This window comes from Miscanthus floridulus, chromosome 15 (genome assembly GCF_019320115.1).
Source record: "Miscanthus floridulus cultivar M001 chromosome 15, ASM1932011v1, whole genome shotgun sequence".
Classification (NCBI taxonomy): domain Eukaryota; kingdom Viridiplantae; phylum Streptophyta; class Magnoliopsida; order Poales; family Poaceae; genus Miscanthus; species Miscanthus floridulus.
Window position 1 is genome coordinate 64,699,494 of NC_089594.1, and position 16,233 is coordinate 64,715,726.

Below are 16,233 nucleotides of genomic sequence, written 5' to 3' on the forward strand. Positions count from 1 at the left end.
TAGTGAGACCCATGGGATGTCCTTCTTGTTAAAAAAATTTGTCCAAATTTTTCATCAAGAGTGCTTCATTGTGCTTTTCCAAATTTATGACTCCTAAACCACCTTCCTCTTTGGGAGCACATACCATTTCCAAAGCTGCTTTTGGCGCCTTTTTTGAGTTAATGTCAGCCCCTCTCCAAAGGCAATGTTTCTTGAATTTGTCAATTTGTTTAAGCAACCCTTTTGGAAGAGCAAGGGCACAAAGATGAAAGGTACGTAGGGAGGACTGTCAAAACATCATTTGTTATTTCTAGCTTTCCAGCTTGAGAGAGGATGGTGGAGGTGCAGGCCAACCTTCTTTCACACTTGGTTACCAAAGGAAGGTAATCTTCAATTCTTGGCTTAGTGATGCCCAAAGGCAGTCCAAGGTATATACCTTGCTTCCATTTTACCTGCATATAAAAGAAATTATGATGGAATTGAATGTTTCAGGAATCTTGTCCATGGAAGTGATAGTCCTGGTAACGGCAAGCGTGAAATTGGTAAGTTCTGCAATAACTCAGTATGACTCTATATGTTGCTTTTAGGTGATTTCTTGAATCAATGATCATTTAAAACAACTGGCAAGGTATAGTAATCTTTTGTTCAAACTTTGAGAACTGAACTGAGGATTGGATTAGTTGACATGACAATCAGGAGCAGGATTAAGAATATGAAACTGATGGTGTGTCATGTACTTAGTGATATGGCCTGCATATTAGCTTGGACCTAAATTTGTTTTGGCCTGCCAGCTATTATTGTTAACAGAAACGACGAGCTCAAACTACTTTCCTACTTGCAGCTCTATGGTTCAAAGAAGACGAGCTCTGCCAATGGGAATCAGTTGAAACACCGTGGCTTATAGAGTAGCCCTTGCTAATCACTTCGAGAGTTGTATTCAATGTTTTTTTTTTCTGTTCAACTTGATTCAAGGAGCCATGTATGAGAGTATGAGTTTAGTTCGGCTAAGTAAATTAGCTTATGAGGGCTCAAATTATCGGTACCTTTTAATCTTTTACCTGGAGGTTCTTTTTGCAATATTGAGGATCGGATTTGTGCAATTGAAACCTTTGATCAGTTGTTCATGTTGAGAAGCTAATTTCTTCTCATAGTTACATGTAAGGTCTTGAATGAATTACACGCAAAAAAGTTGCAAATCATAGCGCATTTTGTTCTATTTCAGATACAATGGTATACATGGAACATATATATTATCATGAAGCAAAACTGAAATACCCTTCTTGCACGAGAAAGACAAGATGTGGGTGAAAGGAAAATAGTTTTGGCATTGATGGTGAAAGTACAGTACAGCGGAAGCCGGTTATTTTGCACTGCATCAGGTGCGGTTCTTCACAGGTATGTGTCTTGACAAGGTTGTCATCGGCAATAATACCCAGCAACTTTGAAATTAGCTGGCTAATATATACGTGTCAGTCCTATAAATGTACACAATGACAACAGATTATTGTCATTTGTAGTAAGAAAATAGAAGAAAAAACACAAATACCATAAACATGTACACACAATGACAATGGATTCTTATCATCTGCTAGTAATAAGAAAATAGAAGAAAAGAAACACGAACATCATAAACATAAATATTCGTGCACCAGCACTTTTTATTAAAAAATAGACGCATGAAAACAGAGGATATATAATTAGCATAATAACATGGTCTCCAGGAAAATGAAACTTAACAAAGTACACACAAGAAAAACAAATATAATTTGTGTTTGCTTATTTTCAATCTTATGACATTTATACTGAAAATCCTGACGGAGCAAAGTGCATGCGGATTTTGGAGGCTTCAGGTTTGTAGCGCAGTCAACTAGTCCTCTTACTCAGGTTTCTGTTTCACTTGAGGAATTAGCTGGTCTAGTACGTACAGCCGCCAATCTTGAAGCCCTCTTCTCCTCTCGAAGTTTCTCTTGTGCTTCTTCCACAAGTGATTCGTGTTAGAGAGTGACCAACTGAACTCTATTCCAGGCCCAAAGGGGCAAATATACAGCGTACAAATGCAAAGAAGTCCTCCAAGTAGAGGGAAAAGACATACACATCCTATACATCTAACACCCCCTCCCCCCTAACTCATGGTGGATCTACAACACTGAGTTTGGAGAGCATAAATCTATGTTGGGCCCATGTCTGTGCCTTGATGAAGAAATCCGCTAGCTAAACTTTTGAAGGCACATGGTGGAGGGTCACAACCTGATCTTGCACCTGCAATCTCATGTAGAAAGCATCAACGCCAATGTGTGTTGAATGGGGTGTTATATGAAAAGAGGCACCAGAGTCAAGGAACCATGGGGATGATGTACCTGACGGAGGAGGAGGAGGAGCGGAACAAGAAGCCTGAGCAGTAGTCCTGGAAGCAGAGGCCTGAGCTGCAATAGTAAGGCGACGGAACAGGGCAAGAACCTCCTGTTCCGCTGCAGACACGGAACGAGTGCCCTAGGAGGAGCCCTGAGAGGAGCGCCTGCCACGATGCCCCTGTCAGTCGCGCTGCTTCTTGCGACAATCCTTCTCCTCATGGCCATAGAGCTTGCAGTACCCACACTGAACACCAGAAGGTACCCCTACCACCACAGGAGAGGGCTGAGACGGAGGAAAGACAGAGAGCCCTCGGGATCGGTCGAACGGACCAGAGAACTATATGGATTGACTGCTGAGAATTTAGAGTTGGTCACCAGCTGACCCAAGCCGGACCCCCGCGAATGGGATGCCGGGGCCCCACTCGGACTAGCCCGTTAACAACTCACCGAACACCATGATTCGTCCATAGAGGAAAATCATGGCACGACTCAGCCCCTCCGTTTTTATCAGAAAAACACTTGAGGGAGGACGATCACAAAGACAAGCCGACCCTCAACTGGACCCTAGTTACGTGTGAAGGGCTCAAGGAAAGTTGGACTCGCAAGGAGACCGAACGCGCGGTCACAGAACGACGGAAGGTCGGGCAGACTCCCATAGGGGTCGGAATCAGGAAAGACCTTTTCCGACCCATCGGATCTCACTGCTATACCCCTGAGAGGCCCGATCACGATGAAAGGGAATCGCTGTCCCCAGGACACGTCGTGGGCGACAAAAGAAGGCCAAGGCCCTCAGTGTCTTCCCCTTAGAAAAAGCCTCCGAAGGAGTATTCTACTCCTCCGTAGGCTCGGGGGCTACTGTCGGGGACCAATACTAGGGTACTCAAAGAGGAGGAGCTAATAGTCATCAACATTGATTCGCCCAAGCAGTCAAGTGCGCGACTACAACTCCAACAGACCCCAGGCACGCGGGTTCCGTCTCGCCCGACCGCTGGGGCACGAAACTTCAGCTCGCCCGATCGCTGGGGCATGGGGTAGGGGGCTCCGCCTCGCCCGACCACTAGGGGCAGGCTCCACCTCGCCCGACCCTTCAGGCGCGGCTCCCAATGGAAGCCCATACCGCCGCCAACCACTACGAGCCAGAAAGTACGACCGAAGGTCAAACTTCTGGCACCGTGTAGGGAGCGTGCACATCTTATCATGACCCGTGCACGCGATACGTCACTCCAGGGAACTCACACCACCAACAGTGACGGATGTGTGGTCACTATGTTGCCTACTCACTGTACAGTCGCTAACCAGAACGCTGGTCCACCACGTCGCCCGCTGGGACGGGATGGGACGCCACGACCCGCTGACAACGCCAGGGCGCGGAGTCAGCGGCGATCAGGCGCCCAGCGTGGAGCCATCCTTGTCACCTTCCGCATAAAGGAGAAGAAAAGCCTGGCGGTCCGAGAGGCCTTCTTCCCCTTGACTTTTCCCCTCTATCACTCTCTCCTCTTCTCTATAATCTGCTCATCCCCTTGAACTATAAAAGAGGAAGCAGGATGTCCTATGAGGGGCAGGAGAAAGGGGAGGCCTAATACGACTCTGCACGGCAATAGACACGACACATCCTAGCAACACACACACACTAGAGACTTGAGATCCCGTCCCTTTCTCGCCCGTTTGTAACCCCAACTGCAAACTTCAAGTGCTAGTAATACGAGCAGCAGCGACGAACTAGACGTAGAGACTTTCTGCCCGAACCAGTATAGACCTCGTGTTCTCTAAGCACATCATCTGAGCCAGACACGTAATACTAAAAATTTACTAGTCGGTAACTCGAAACACCAACAAGGTTACTCTATATTTGTTTTTTATGATGGTAGAGGTGGATAATTATTTAGAAAACATAATAGATCTAATAATTATTATTATCTATGGTGATTAGATTCTTGAAAATTGATGGCTAGATCTTTGTGATTTTTGTGAGAATTCCAAAGTTTTATCTATTTCTCACACGTCTCATGAGCATTAACGTGAAGGCTCGATTGGGGACCTCCAAGATGGTAGAGGTGGATAATTTAGATATAAATTTAGGGTTTTTAAAATTATATTTCACAATGGTATACCATATGATGCCACAGTGGAGGGGAGGTGGCAGCGCTAGAGAAGACAACATGGTGATGGCAATAGTTGCTTTGACGGAAGCTGCTAGGGAGGAGGATAGCTTAGTGAGGGCCGAACCCGTGATGGCTGGCGGCTGTTGCAGCAGCTGCATGTCTAACCTGGTTGGCTCCCGTGACTCTACCCTTGGCATTTGGCACCAGAGCGATGAGATGGCCTCGGAGAGCCATGACTGTAGATCTGTGTGAGGAGAAGGTGGATCTGTCACTTGTTCAGTGGATTAGGTAGAAAAGGGGTTGGATTTTTGCTGAAGATTTGGTCTGAGAGGGGAAGAAGAGCAGTGGGAAACGACGCGTCCGACCTCACATCCTTGCCTATACAATTGTTTACTGAGTTAAGGTTCAGTTTTTGCTTCCAAGATCCTTCTAAATACTTAGACTGCAGGTTGAGTATTAGATGTAATTGTGTTGTATTGTAACACATGCTCTATTTTCGGCCTATATATACATAAAAGGTCACTCAACCCAAAGGGGACGGGATGTTTTCCAATTTTCTACGCTTTAGTAAAAGCTGAGTTCCCGCTCTAGTCATGAAAAGGTTATCTCGTGAAACAGTTTAGATTAATTTGATACGAAATATTTTACACCACGAATTTGATATGCAATATGGTCTGATAAAATTTAATAATGAGCAAAAATAAAGGGCTTATAACAGCTAAGGAAGTAAGGAATCTAACGCGGCAGTTTGGACTAGCGTGATAGCTGTGAGACAAAAAAAATCCTTCTTCTGCAATATGGGGACGAAGCCACTGAGGAGGACAACTGTGGTCCATGTAAGCTCCAGCAAGCCAAGCCCCCTCACGCCCATCAACAGGTACCCCATGAATATAGCGTAGCTGTTGATGCTCAAAACCTCAGTCCATTCCTTGTCAGCAAACAAATTTTTTTGATGGGCCATTATTCTTCTGTTGAGGAGTCGGTGTCAGTCAAATGAAAAAACATCAAAATTTTCCGACCCCCTTAACAAATGGCGCATACGAACTGTCAAGTTCAAGATGGCAGTAAAACTCCTATTTATATATAGTATATATGAAAACAGAGAAATGGGGCTACTTATCCGCGGAATATGAAACCAAAAGATACTAGATGAAAAGTGAAACAAAAACCCATACAGAGAAATGGGACTACTTATCCACTGAATATGAGAGAAAAACAATATACTATGTCTGATAAGCAAGTTGACAAGTTCAAGCGAACAGAGCCATTGATTTTTAGGTTCCTGTCTCATTCGTCATTAATTCATCCAACAAGTTGTTGGAGGGATGTCTATACTCTATATGCATGGCCTGTGTGCTACGTAATAGGCTATTCTAGACAAATGGTACACAGACGACTATGATGCATGCATGATGCATGGCAATTAAATTTGTACCAATTTTGCAAAAAAAAAAAGGAAAAAAATAGAAAACCCCTGAAGTGAAAATGAAAGCGCCGATTCACTAACCTGCAGGAATTGCGTACAGAGAGATAACGATCGAGGGTTCCTTGTTCAAATTCAGGATGTGCAGCAAGATGGGCAGTCAGATAGATACTTGCAGCAAGATGCAGGAATTTTGCTGGTCAGTCGGGCGAGGTGGGGGCGTCAAGAATGCGAGCTCGATTGGCTTCCGACCCGGTAGTGGCCCTGCGTGGACTGCAAAGCTGAGGGAGATGCGTGTGCTAAAAGTAGTTAGGGCATGGTTCCTGACCTTCTGTGTGATGCATATGCTACAAGTAAGCTAAAAGTAAAAAAAAAAAGAGAAGAGAGAAAGAGAATAAAGTCACATGAAACCACTTTTAGTCACTTTTCGCTATCCCTTGGTGACTAAAGCTACTAAACTTTAGTGACCCTTTTAGTCAGGATGTTTGACATTTTAGTGATTAAAAGTGACTAAAGTTTAAACTTTAAGAGGGATGAACCAAACTAGTTCTGGGTTGTCGAGCGGGCGACGAGCAAAGCAAGGAAGATGGCGGCACGTGGCTTTCGTTGTCCCCTCTTCCTCCGTTTCAGCCTACGCCCGGCCGGCGGTGACTTGGAGTTGGTGGTCGACCAAGGCATGAAGGAGTCCTCTTGCAAAAGCCCCCTCATGGCAGCATACTGCCAGGAGGTGCGCAAGCTTGAGGACAAATTCTAGGTGATTGAACTACATCATGTCCCCCAAAAGGACAACGATGCCGCCGATTTTCTTGCAAAATTGGCTGCCAGGTGGGTTCTGCCTCCAGATGGGGTCTTCATCAACGACCTTCATGAGCCGTCTACCCACATCCTGGAAAGCCCGATCCAGACACACTCCGACACCAATTTGGCACTCGAGGGCTCCGACCTTGGTGCCTCCATGACGACGTCGCTTGACGACGTCGCCGTGGTAGCACTCGATCAAGCTGACTAGAGAGCACCGCTACTCGCCTACCTCCTCGAGGAGATTCTTCCACCAGAAAGGACCGAAGCGCGACGAATCACTCGACGCACCAAAACGTTCGTCACATTCGGTAACGAACTTTACAAGCGAAGTCCGTCGAGAGTACACATGAAGTGCATCCCTACCGACCAAGGGACACAGCTCCTCCTCAAGGTCCATGCCAGAATCTGCGGTCATCACGTGGCCCCGAGGTCGCTGGTCAGAAAAGCCTTTCGCCAAGGTTTTTACTGGCCCACTGCGCTGTGAGATGCAGAGGAGGTCATCCGTAGGTGTGAGGGATGCCAGTTCTACGCTCGACAAACTCATTTGCCGGCGCAGGAGCTTCAAACCATCCCCATCACCTGGCCATTCGTGGTCTAGGGCCTCGACATGGTCGGACCCCTCAAAAAGGGCCCGGGTGGCTTCACTCACCTACTCATAGCGGTGGACAAATTCACCAAGTGGATAGAGGCGAAGCCCATCACCAACATTCGCTCAGAAGAGGAGGTCAAGTTCTTCCTCGATATTATCTATCGTTTTGGTATTCCTAACTGTATCATCACTGACCATGGAACTAACTTCACCACAAAGAAGTTCCTGGACTTCTGTGATGGATACGACATCAGGATCGATTGGGCCTTGGTCGGACATCCGCATACTAATGGCCAGGTCGAGCGAGCCAATGGCATGGTCCTACAAGGACTTAAGCCACGCATCTTTGTCCGACTCAATAAGTATGCCGGGCGATGGGTTGCAGAGGTCCCAGTGATCCTTTGGAGCCTAAGAATGACCCCGGACCAATCCACAGGGTTCACACCTTTTTTCCTGGCCTACGGAGCTGAAGCAGTGTTGCCCTCCGACCTCGACCACGGTGCCCCAAGAGTGAAGGCCTTCGACTGAGACCGAGCCATGGAGGCTCAGCAGGACACGGTTGACCTCCTCGAGGAGGCTCGTGAGACGACCATCATCCGCTCTGCTCACTACCAGCAAACTCTCCGCATGTACCATGAAAGAAAAATCAGGGGGAGGATCCTCGAGGTCAGTGATCTCATGCTCTAGAGAACCCAATCAACCAAGGAGAAACATAAACTCTCTCCACCATGGGAAGGATCCTATACGGTGACCGAGGTGATCCGACCGGGCACCTACCGGCTGAAGGACGACAACGACAACATTCTCACCAACACATGAAATATCAAATAGTTACGTCGTTTATTCCCCTAAAGCTCGGTCTTACCATTTTCTTTTATTCAACGTTTGCTCCTACAAGCACCCTAGCCCGAGCACTCTCGGCCTAGGTCGCTCGGGGGCTGCACGAGGGTGTGATACCATCCCTCTTTTTTACCATCATATAGTAATACTTTTCACCCAAACGAAGGGGTAGTCCGTCCCTTTAATTACCCTACGTAACTTATGTTTTAAACTCCCAACCGATCACACCCCGCCATGACCTACGGTTACGAGCAGCTGAGCCTCACGGGCCATGCTCGGGCTCTTAAGGTTGTAGCCTACGGGTCAAATGGGTAGGTGCGAAAAAGAAAGGATAAAAAAACAAAGCTATGCTTGGGTAAAAACAAGGACGAATGGGACAAGCTTGCCCTCATGAGTGATTCCATCACAAAACAAAATTAAAGTATTTCATGAATGTAAAAAACTGTTCACACGGGGGCTCCCCCACGAACTTATTTTTTACATATACTGACTGTTTATACTCTAAATTCTATTATGGCCGCTCGGTGGCATCGGATGATGGCACGATCGATGAGGATAAGGGTTGCTCGCTTTCCGACAGGATGACGTTCGGTTCGGTCGGAGGCGGGACGATGCACGCTTCCAACCCTGTCTCCACTCCTTCTGCAGGCTGGATGACATCTTCCTGGTGCATGCCTTCAGCCATGCCTGAATAGCGAGCCTCCATCACCCACTGCGCGGAGACTTGCTCGGCAACCATCTGTGCATATGGCTCCCAGTTCTCTCCAAGCGCATGGATTGCATCTGCGCTCCACCCGTTGGCGTACCCTCTGTAGATGGCGGCGAAGTCTAGATCTGGGTGGTGTGTCGCCACTGAGGTCAGCACCCCCGATGTCCTATAGAACATGCCATCAGAGCTGAGCGCCCGAACTTTGTTCGGAACCTCCACCAGCTGGACGGCGGGCTTACTGGTGCTCGGTCCCAACCCGAACACCTCAGAAACAAGCACCTGGGCGACATTACGAATCTAGCCGAGCTCCCCCTTGAGAGCACATCGCTCTTCAAGGGACTTGGCTAGCGCCTCCGTGCTCTGATCGATCATCACCTTCGCTGTCTCCAACTCTCACTCCAGAGAACTAATTTTTCCACCTAGTTCTAGAAAAAGGATGACAAGTTCAGAAGCAAAGGAAAGGAGAAACCAAGGCATCAACCAAAGGTGGAATAGATACATACCAAGGCGGGTGCTTTCGAGGATGGAGAGTCCATCCTCCTGCCGGCTCACCTCCTCGAGCAGTCGAGCATTCGACTCCTCTGCCCTAAGCACCTGCCCCCGGAGTGTGACCACTTCTTGTTCAGCCTCCGACCGGGCCTTCCGCTCCATCTCTAGAGCCACCAAGGACTTCTGAAGCACTTCCTCGGTCTTCGCTAAGTGGACCTTCGCTGCGTCGAGTTCCCGCTCGGTAGCAGTCACCTATTCAACGGCAAGCAGTTCCACAGCCCGTGTTCCCATCGCCTCGGGTGCCCGGTCTTGGGACTCGTGGTAGGTGGATTCTAGCTGGCGCTGAAGCTCATCAACCTGTCGCAACATCATTGCTTCCTACTCCATCCGACCATGTTCGTCCCAAAGGAAACGGGACTTGCGGATCGACATCGCCTCTAAATCTTGTAAAGCGAGAAGCAAACATACTGAAACAACCAGTGGAAGACCAAGGAGTCAAGGACAAACTTACCTCTGCGACATGTGGCAGGTCAATTGTAATTGCCTAATGGACGAGCTCAACCTACTCCAAGGCCTCCTTGAGCCTCGCCTTGGTTTGGGTGAGATCGGGCTCCATTGACAGTCCTCTCTCCCCAAGCAAGTGCCGGAGCTTCACCTCCTCCTCATCGTGAAGGACAAACCGAGCCTTCCCCGGGTCGCCAGGGCAGGGCCACACCAGCTCACGGGTCACCCCTGACTCGCTAGGAGATCCATCCATCGCAATATCGTGCGATAATCGGATCATCACCAACTCCTATGACGGCAGGATGGCTGGTGGCTCCACCCCATTACCTGCCTCGCTGGAGTAGGGGATCTCCACTATCTAGACTCCATGGCTCACCGGTGGATGTTCTACCTCTGTCCTGGCGATGTCCCCTCCCGACCCCTCCAGCTCGGACTAGGAGGGCGAACCGTACGCTCCTCCAGGCAAGGTAGGGAGCCTGTTTTCCCTCCTCTCTTCCACCGCAGCTGTTGGGGGAGGGATCACAAGGGTCACCTCCAACCCAACCTCTGCCATCACCATGGAGATCACTGCCATCACCGCCACTGCCGCTACCGCCATACTCGCAATTGGCCGGGAGGACGCAACCCCCAGAAGGGAAGGTCGCACCGCCGCCAATCTGCTTTCCCCGCCGCTCATCGCAACTCGCTGTAGGCTAGGTCTCCACTTCTCCCGCACGGGAGGTAGGGCGATGCCCAGTCCCGCCAATCCCTGGCCGCTGTCAAATAAGTGTAGGCCAGTCACGCTCAAAGAACTCAGCTGTGAGATAAAAAAGGAACATAAATGCATACCTAGACGAAAGCAGCAGAGCCCTGAAGCCCCGGCCCGCTGGCAATAAGCCCACCGGATAAGGACCGCTCACAGGTCGCAACCCGTGCCCCCTCATATCGACCGAGGGAGGAGCCAACCCGGCTGGCTCCCTATTGGCCCAAGAATGGCCACGACCGCCAGCTCGTGGCGAACCCACCGGAGCAACGGACGAGGCATCTCCCCATTGTGGGTCGTGCACACGCGTCGACCCTAAAGATACAGGGGGATGAACATGCTCCTCCGACCGGCTGGCATGCCCCGCCACACTCGGAGCAGGGGGGTGCAGAGCCAACAACACCTTCAAAGGGCGCAACGACCGCGCCTGCTTTGCCTCTTGTTTGATGGTGGTGTCTTCGCTCACGGCGCTCTTCCTTGACTCGGGAATGTCGCCGCGCATCTCCGTATCCCGCCCACTGTTGATGCACACGGCCGTAGGCTCATGATGCTCCACCGAGGACATGACGCCGCCCCTGTCTCCTTCGTCCTCGGAGGTACTCGCGTCGCCACCTATCTCTGTGGGCTCCTCCGACTCGAGCTCCACCTCCACGTCGCTCTGGCTTTCACCCCTAAACCCATTGGTCGATCTCCTTCTCCTTCTCGAACCTCCTCTGGGCCTTCTTAGCTCTCTTCTTCTTCTTGGCAAGCGCTGCCTCCTTTTGGGTAGCTTGCCGAGCTACGCCCTTTGCCCCCCTTGAAAGATGCGGCCAGGATTTATGACCCGTGAGTCCCTATGAAACGGACAACTTGAAATCAAAACAAAGGAGAGCAAGAGGGAAAAGGTCACGGAATAAGAAGAGGGAGCATACTAGATTGGATAGCTTCATGGTGTGAAGAGGTCTAGGCGTTCCTTCAAGGGAGTCTTTATCCCTCAGTTGCAGCACCCGATCGAGTCGACTCTAGACTTCGTCCTTCGGCAACTCCTCCGGCGATGCACAGTCGGGATCCGTTGGGCTAGAGTGCGCCCACATTGGCCACCTCCTCTCCGCCAATGGGGTGACTCAACGGCGAAAGATGGTGTGGAAGACTCGTAGCCTATCGAGGCCATGCTGCACTAGCTTTTGAAGCTCTGCCTCGTTGACCTCTAGCTTGTTCTGCCGACCAGGGGGACCCCACAACTAGCTTTCCCTCCTCTCTGGACTTCTTTTGGTGAACGGCAGGAATGGTGCCTCCGCTGGGTTCCTGATGTAGAACCACTTGCCATGCCACCCCCGATTGGAGTCACACGGGGAGTACGCGGGGTAAGAGGTCGACAGCTTCGACTTCTTCTGCAAGGCAAAACCCCTGACCGATGCTGTTCTGGGTGGCTTCCCCACCGACAAGGCTCGCCCACTGAAGATCCGTCGAAAAAGGTCCACGTGTGGCTCCATCCCGAGGAAGGCCTCGTAGATGGTGATGAAACCGGCGATGTGCAGCACCCCAGTCGGATTGAGGTGCTATAGCTCTAGGCTCCACTCGTTGAGGAGCCCGCGCAAGAACCAGTGAGCGGGATATCCAAGCCCGCGCTCATGGAAGGCGAGGAAGGAGACAACCTCGTCGTCTCGGGGTCACAGAACAACTTCCCCTAGCGTAGGAGCCCTCCAATGTGCCACCTCCATCGATGGGAGCAGCCCCTTCTCGGCGAAGGCGGCCAACACCTCCTCATCTATGTTGGATGGCCTCTAGTTCGACATTGTGCCTCGGATTCATGAACGAATCTGTGGGATCTCCTCTCCCTCACTTTACTGTCTCTCTCCTAGAAACTGTCGTGGCACACAAATGGGGTTGGCAAAAAGGAGGAAGGAGGAGAGGCAGCAGTTGGAGAAAGGCGAAGGAAAGGAAGAAAATCCTCTCCCTTCCCCCTATTTAATGCGGATAGGCATGCGGTGGGACACATCCTGACTGATGGGACGCGCCCTGCCCAACGAAATGTCGCTTGGTTAAAATAGGATGTGGCCTGGGTAGGGCCCACCACTACCATAACCCGGGCATAGGAAACAAGGCGCAACCACACGCAAACAACCCTCTACCTTCCTAGGCAAGGTTTGGAAGGGCCCACCAATAGGATCTTCGTCAAGGAAAGACCAACAGGCTACCTGAGTCGATCGGACGGCTCAGGCGACTGCCATGAGATAGGTAAGGAGCAGTGGGATGCCCCATGTGGGTTATTCTGACTCTGTCATGAATGACGGACACAGATCCCATTAAGAAATATCCGATAAGAGCTCCTCAAACCCATCACTCGATTCATCAAGGTAACTTTACCAAACCTTCTTACTTTATTTTATTTTCTAATGCGTGGTCATTCATTCATCCTTTCTCATACATGCATTCACACATTCATCCATACAATCATTCATTCATCCATACAATCATTCATTCATCCCATACATCCAAAGCATTGCATATGCAATTGATGCATCACAACGCTTCATGTTGCGTCACGAAGCTGCAGTCGCCTCATTCGACATGAGCAACGACCGACCGGGGTTTGAAGGCTAGCCCGTGAAGGGCTTGAGGCCGCCTCACGTCAAATAGAGCCAGGGGAGAAAACACAGATGAGCCCCAACGGCCCTTGCCTGATCAGCTCAGACGCAGACAGGGTCATCTCGACCTTCTTGTTTGATCCCAACCTCGATCCATGCCCACAAAATCTCCATTGTGGAGAGGCCAGCGGGCCACCTAAGTTGGTCTCCGAAATGGCTCAGGCATCTGCCGGGAGGTGGGTTAAGGAGCAATGGAATGCCACATGAGGGCTATGTGACCCCGTTACGAACGACGGACCTGGATTCCACTCGGACGTACCCGTTAGTGAGCTCACTGAGGGCGTCACTTGAGCCATCGAGGCAAGCGACATTAGCTCAGCCCCTTCAGTTGTGGAAACTGCAGATGGGGTAACACACGAAACTAGACCAACCCCTCGGCCGCGCCCAATGCCTGGGTCAGCGCTCCATCGCACACGACCCCTTGACGCGCCCGATGCCTGGGTCCGCGCTCCATCGCGCCCTACGGCTACTCATGATCTTACACCCACCCGTTGCTCTCATACAACGAGTATAAATAGCCCCTTCATGACTTCGCAGAAGTCCCAAAAGGGCTCGGGGGCTCCTGTCGGGTTCATAAACCTAGGGTCCCCGATGGGCCTGCTTCCCAGCAAAAGCTCAGCCCAGCAGACGGCATTACAACAATGCGTGACTCCTGGGCTGTCCCAGATACCTAACAACAGGCTAGAAGAGCGATCTAGTCTCTAACCAAAAGGCCTAACCAAGGAGGGGACGACGCTCGCTTCCAACTCCGACCCGCTTTTCTGATCGGGAATACACCAAACCTCTTCTTACAGCTCAAATATTTACTTGTTGGTCACTTTTCGCACCAACAATATCCTTCCTATCTCTCATGAGTGATAGGTAATCACTTGACTTCTACCAGATCCTATAGCCTAGCAATCTACTCGATCCTAACATGCTAGTAGGAATCATAGGATAAGGATATATATATATGCAAGTGGATTTCTTTCAACTCCTTAAAACTTAATGCACAAACATAAACAAAGTGCAGAATAATAGGGGTTATGCACCGGGGTTTGCCAAGGCAAGATATAACCAAGGATTTGCATTCCACCATGGTGACACGATCACCAAGGCACCATCCTCCTGCTACTCCGATCGACTCCAGATCCATTGTTTCCTATTATGATATTTGCATATGCAGCGCAAAAAATGTAATTAACCAATGGCAACCGCACTCTAAAAACACTATTACGCTTCGCAAGCTAACGGCTAGCTCTAATGACTAACGCACTATACTACATATCCGCGTTGTCAAGTAGGGCTTCATTTCTAGAAAATGTTTTAGTTTTACAACCCCAAGGTGTTTTGGCATCTTATTGATTAAATACATATATTCGTACTAGGGCTCATTTAGCTACCTTAGCAACTAATTCTTATGGAGCTACAAAAATTACAGTGATCACCTAATAATATTAGGAAGTTACTCTGAAATTTCCAGAATTAACACTAGCACTGATTAATCATAAAAATTCCTACAAGTGTATATCTTAACAATATTAAGCATCTCAATTTAATCAGATAACTCCAGAAAATACTATAAAACTATGTGAACAAGATACACTAGCAGATAGATCATGATTTTATGAACCTAACAAAATTAGTTTCACAATTTTTGGTCAACTACACAAATTTATATTAAATTTGCAAGTTTGCTTTAGAACCTAAATTAGAAAACACTTTAGGAAAAAGAAAAAGGCCGGCGGCGACTAATTCCGCCCAGCAGCCCTGCGCGGGCGTGGCCGTGTGCGCGCCACAATGGCCGAACGCGGCCCAAGGCCGGGGAGCCCACGCGCGACAATGGTTCTGCAGAGATGCCCCCAAGCTTCGAGGTAATAGTACAACTACCAAGTGTAGTGTTCCTATCAGCAGTGGCTTTGCGACCAAGTCCTCGGTTGTTTTCGTCCTCACCACGCGTAGGTCCCTGGAATCCCCGCACTCACCGGCGTGGCGGCCGATGACATAGGGCAGCTACGCCGAGCAACCTAGGCTCGCTAAGATGGGAGTAAGGGGTCGACCACCATCCATGGTTAAACGCGCATGGCTGGGTGGCGGTTAGGGGCTCAGAGATGTACTAACGTGAGCTGCAGCGGCGAGCGGGTATCCACGGCGGCGGCGCAGTCATTCCGACGACTTAGAGTGCTAATGGAGGGGTAGGGATGATGGGGAAGCATTAGGATCTCACCGAGGACCGTGCTGCGGTGACTGTTGAAATCGGGAAGTGCCAAGGTGATCTGGCCACGCACGCCCAAACTGTGCGGCGGCGCTACGAGCGCGGCACCGATGTGTCACCACACTGTTGTCGAGCATCCTGGCCAAAGTAGCACGAGCACCGGATGGAGGGAGTCAAGGCAAGCTCAGGGTTATGAGCAATTGAATAGCTACCACTCCTACATGCCTTACCTCCCAACCTACAATTTCGGCGGCGCACCTGACCAGTGGTGAGAAAAATGCCAATTTGCCCGTGGGTAGTGACCGGCCAGGCTTGAGGGGAACTGAGTGTCTAGCTGACTGCCTGTGCCACTCATGGGTGTGAGGAATCGAACTTTGAAGCCCTAAGCTAGGCGAATTGGAGAGCGGAAAGGCGGAGCTCTAGCCATGGTCATGCCGTGGAGAGTGCACCCGAGCGTGGGCGAGTGGATTAAGACGGGGCGGTTCCATTTGATGGCGGTAGATCGAACACGTGCGCACAGGTGACGGTTCATGGGCTTGGCGCGACGTGCTTGAATGGAGCGGCAAGACCCGAGCGGGGCTCACCGGTGTTGGCAACTGAGCAAGGGCGAGCAGAGAGGCATCACCGTCACCCTATGGCTGGGGTCGGTTGACCCAGATGTAGCGAGCGGCGACATGGACTTGCGGTAGGTGAATCATTGGGCAGGGCGACTGCCACGCAGCCATGGCAACAACGGCCACAGCCACAGCCTTGGACTGACGCTGCGCGCGGCTCAACGGTCGAGATGGCGTGTGCACGAGGCGACAGCGGGGCACACGACAACAGCATCGCAACGACGTCTCGCCACGTGACAAGGCAACGATGGCTGTAGCCTCGGCTCGAC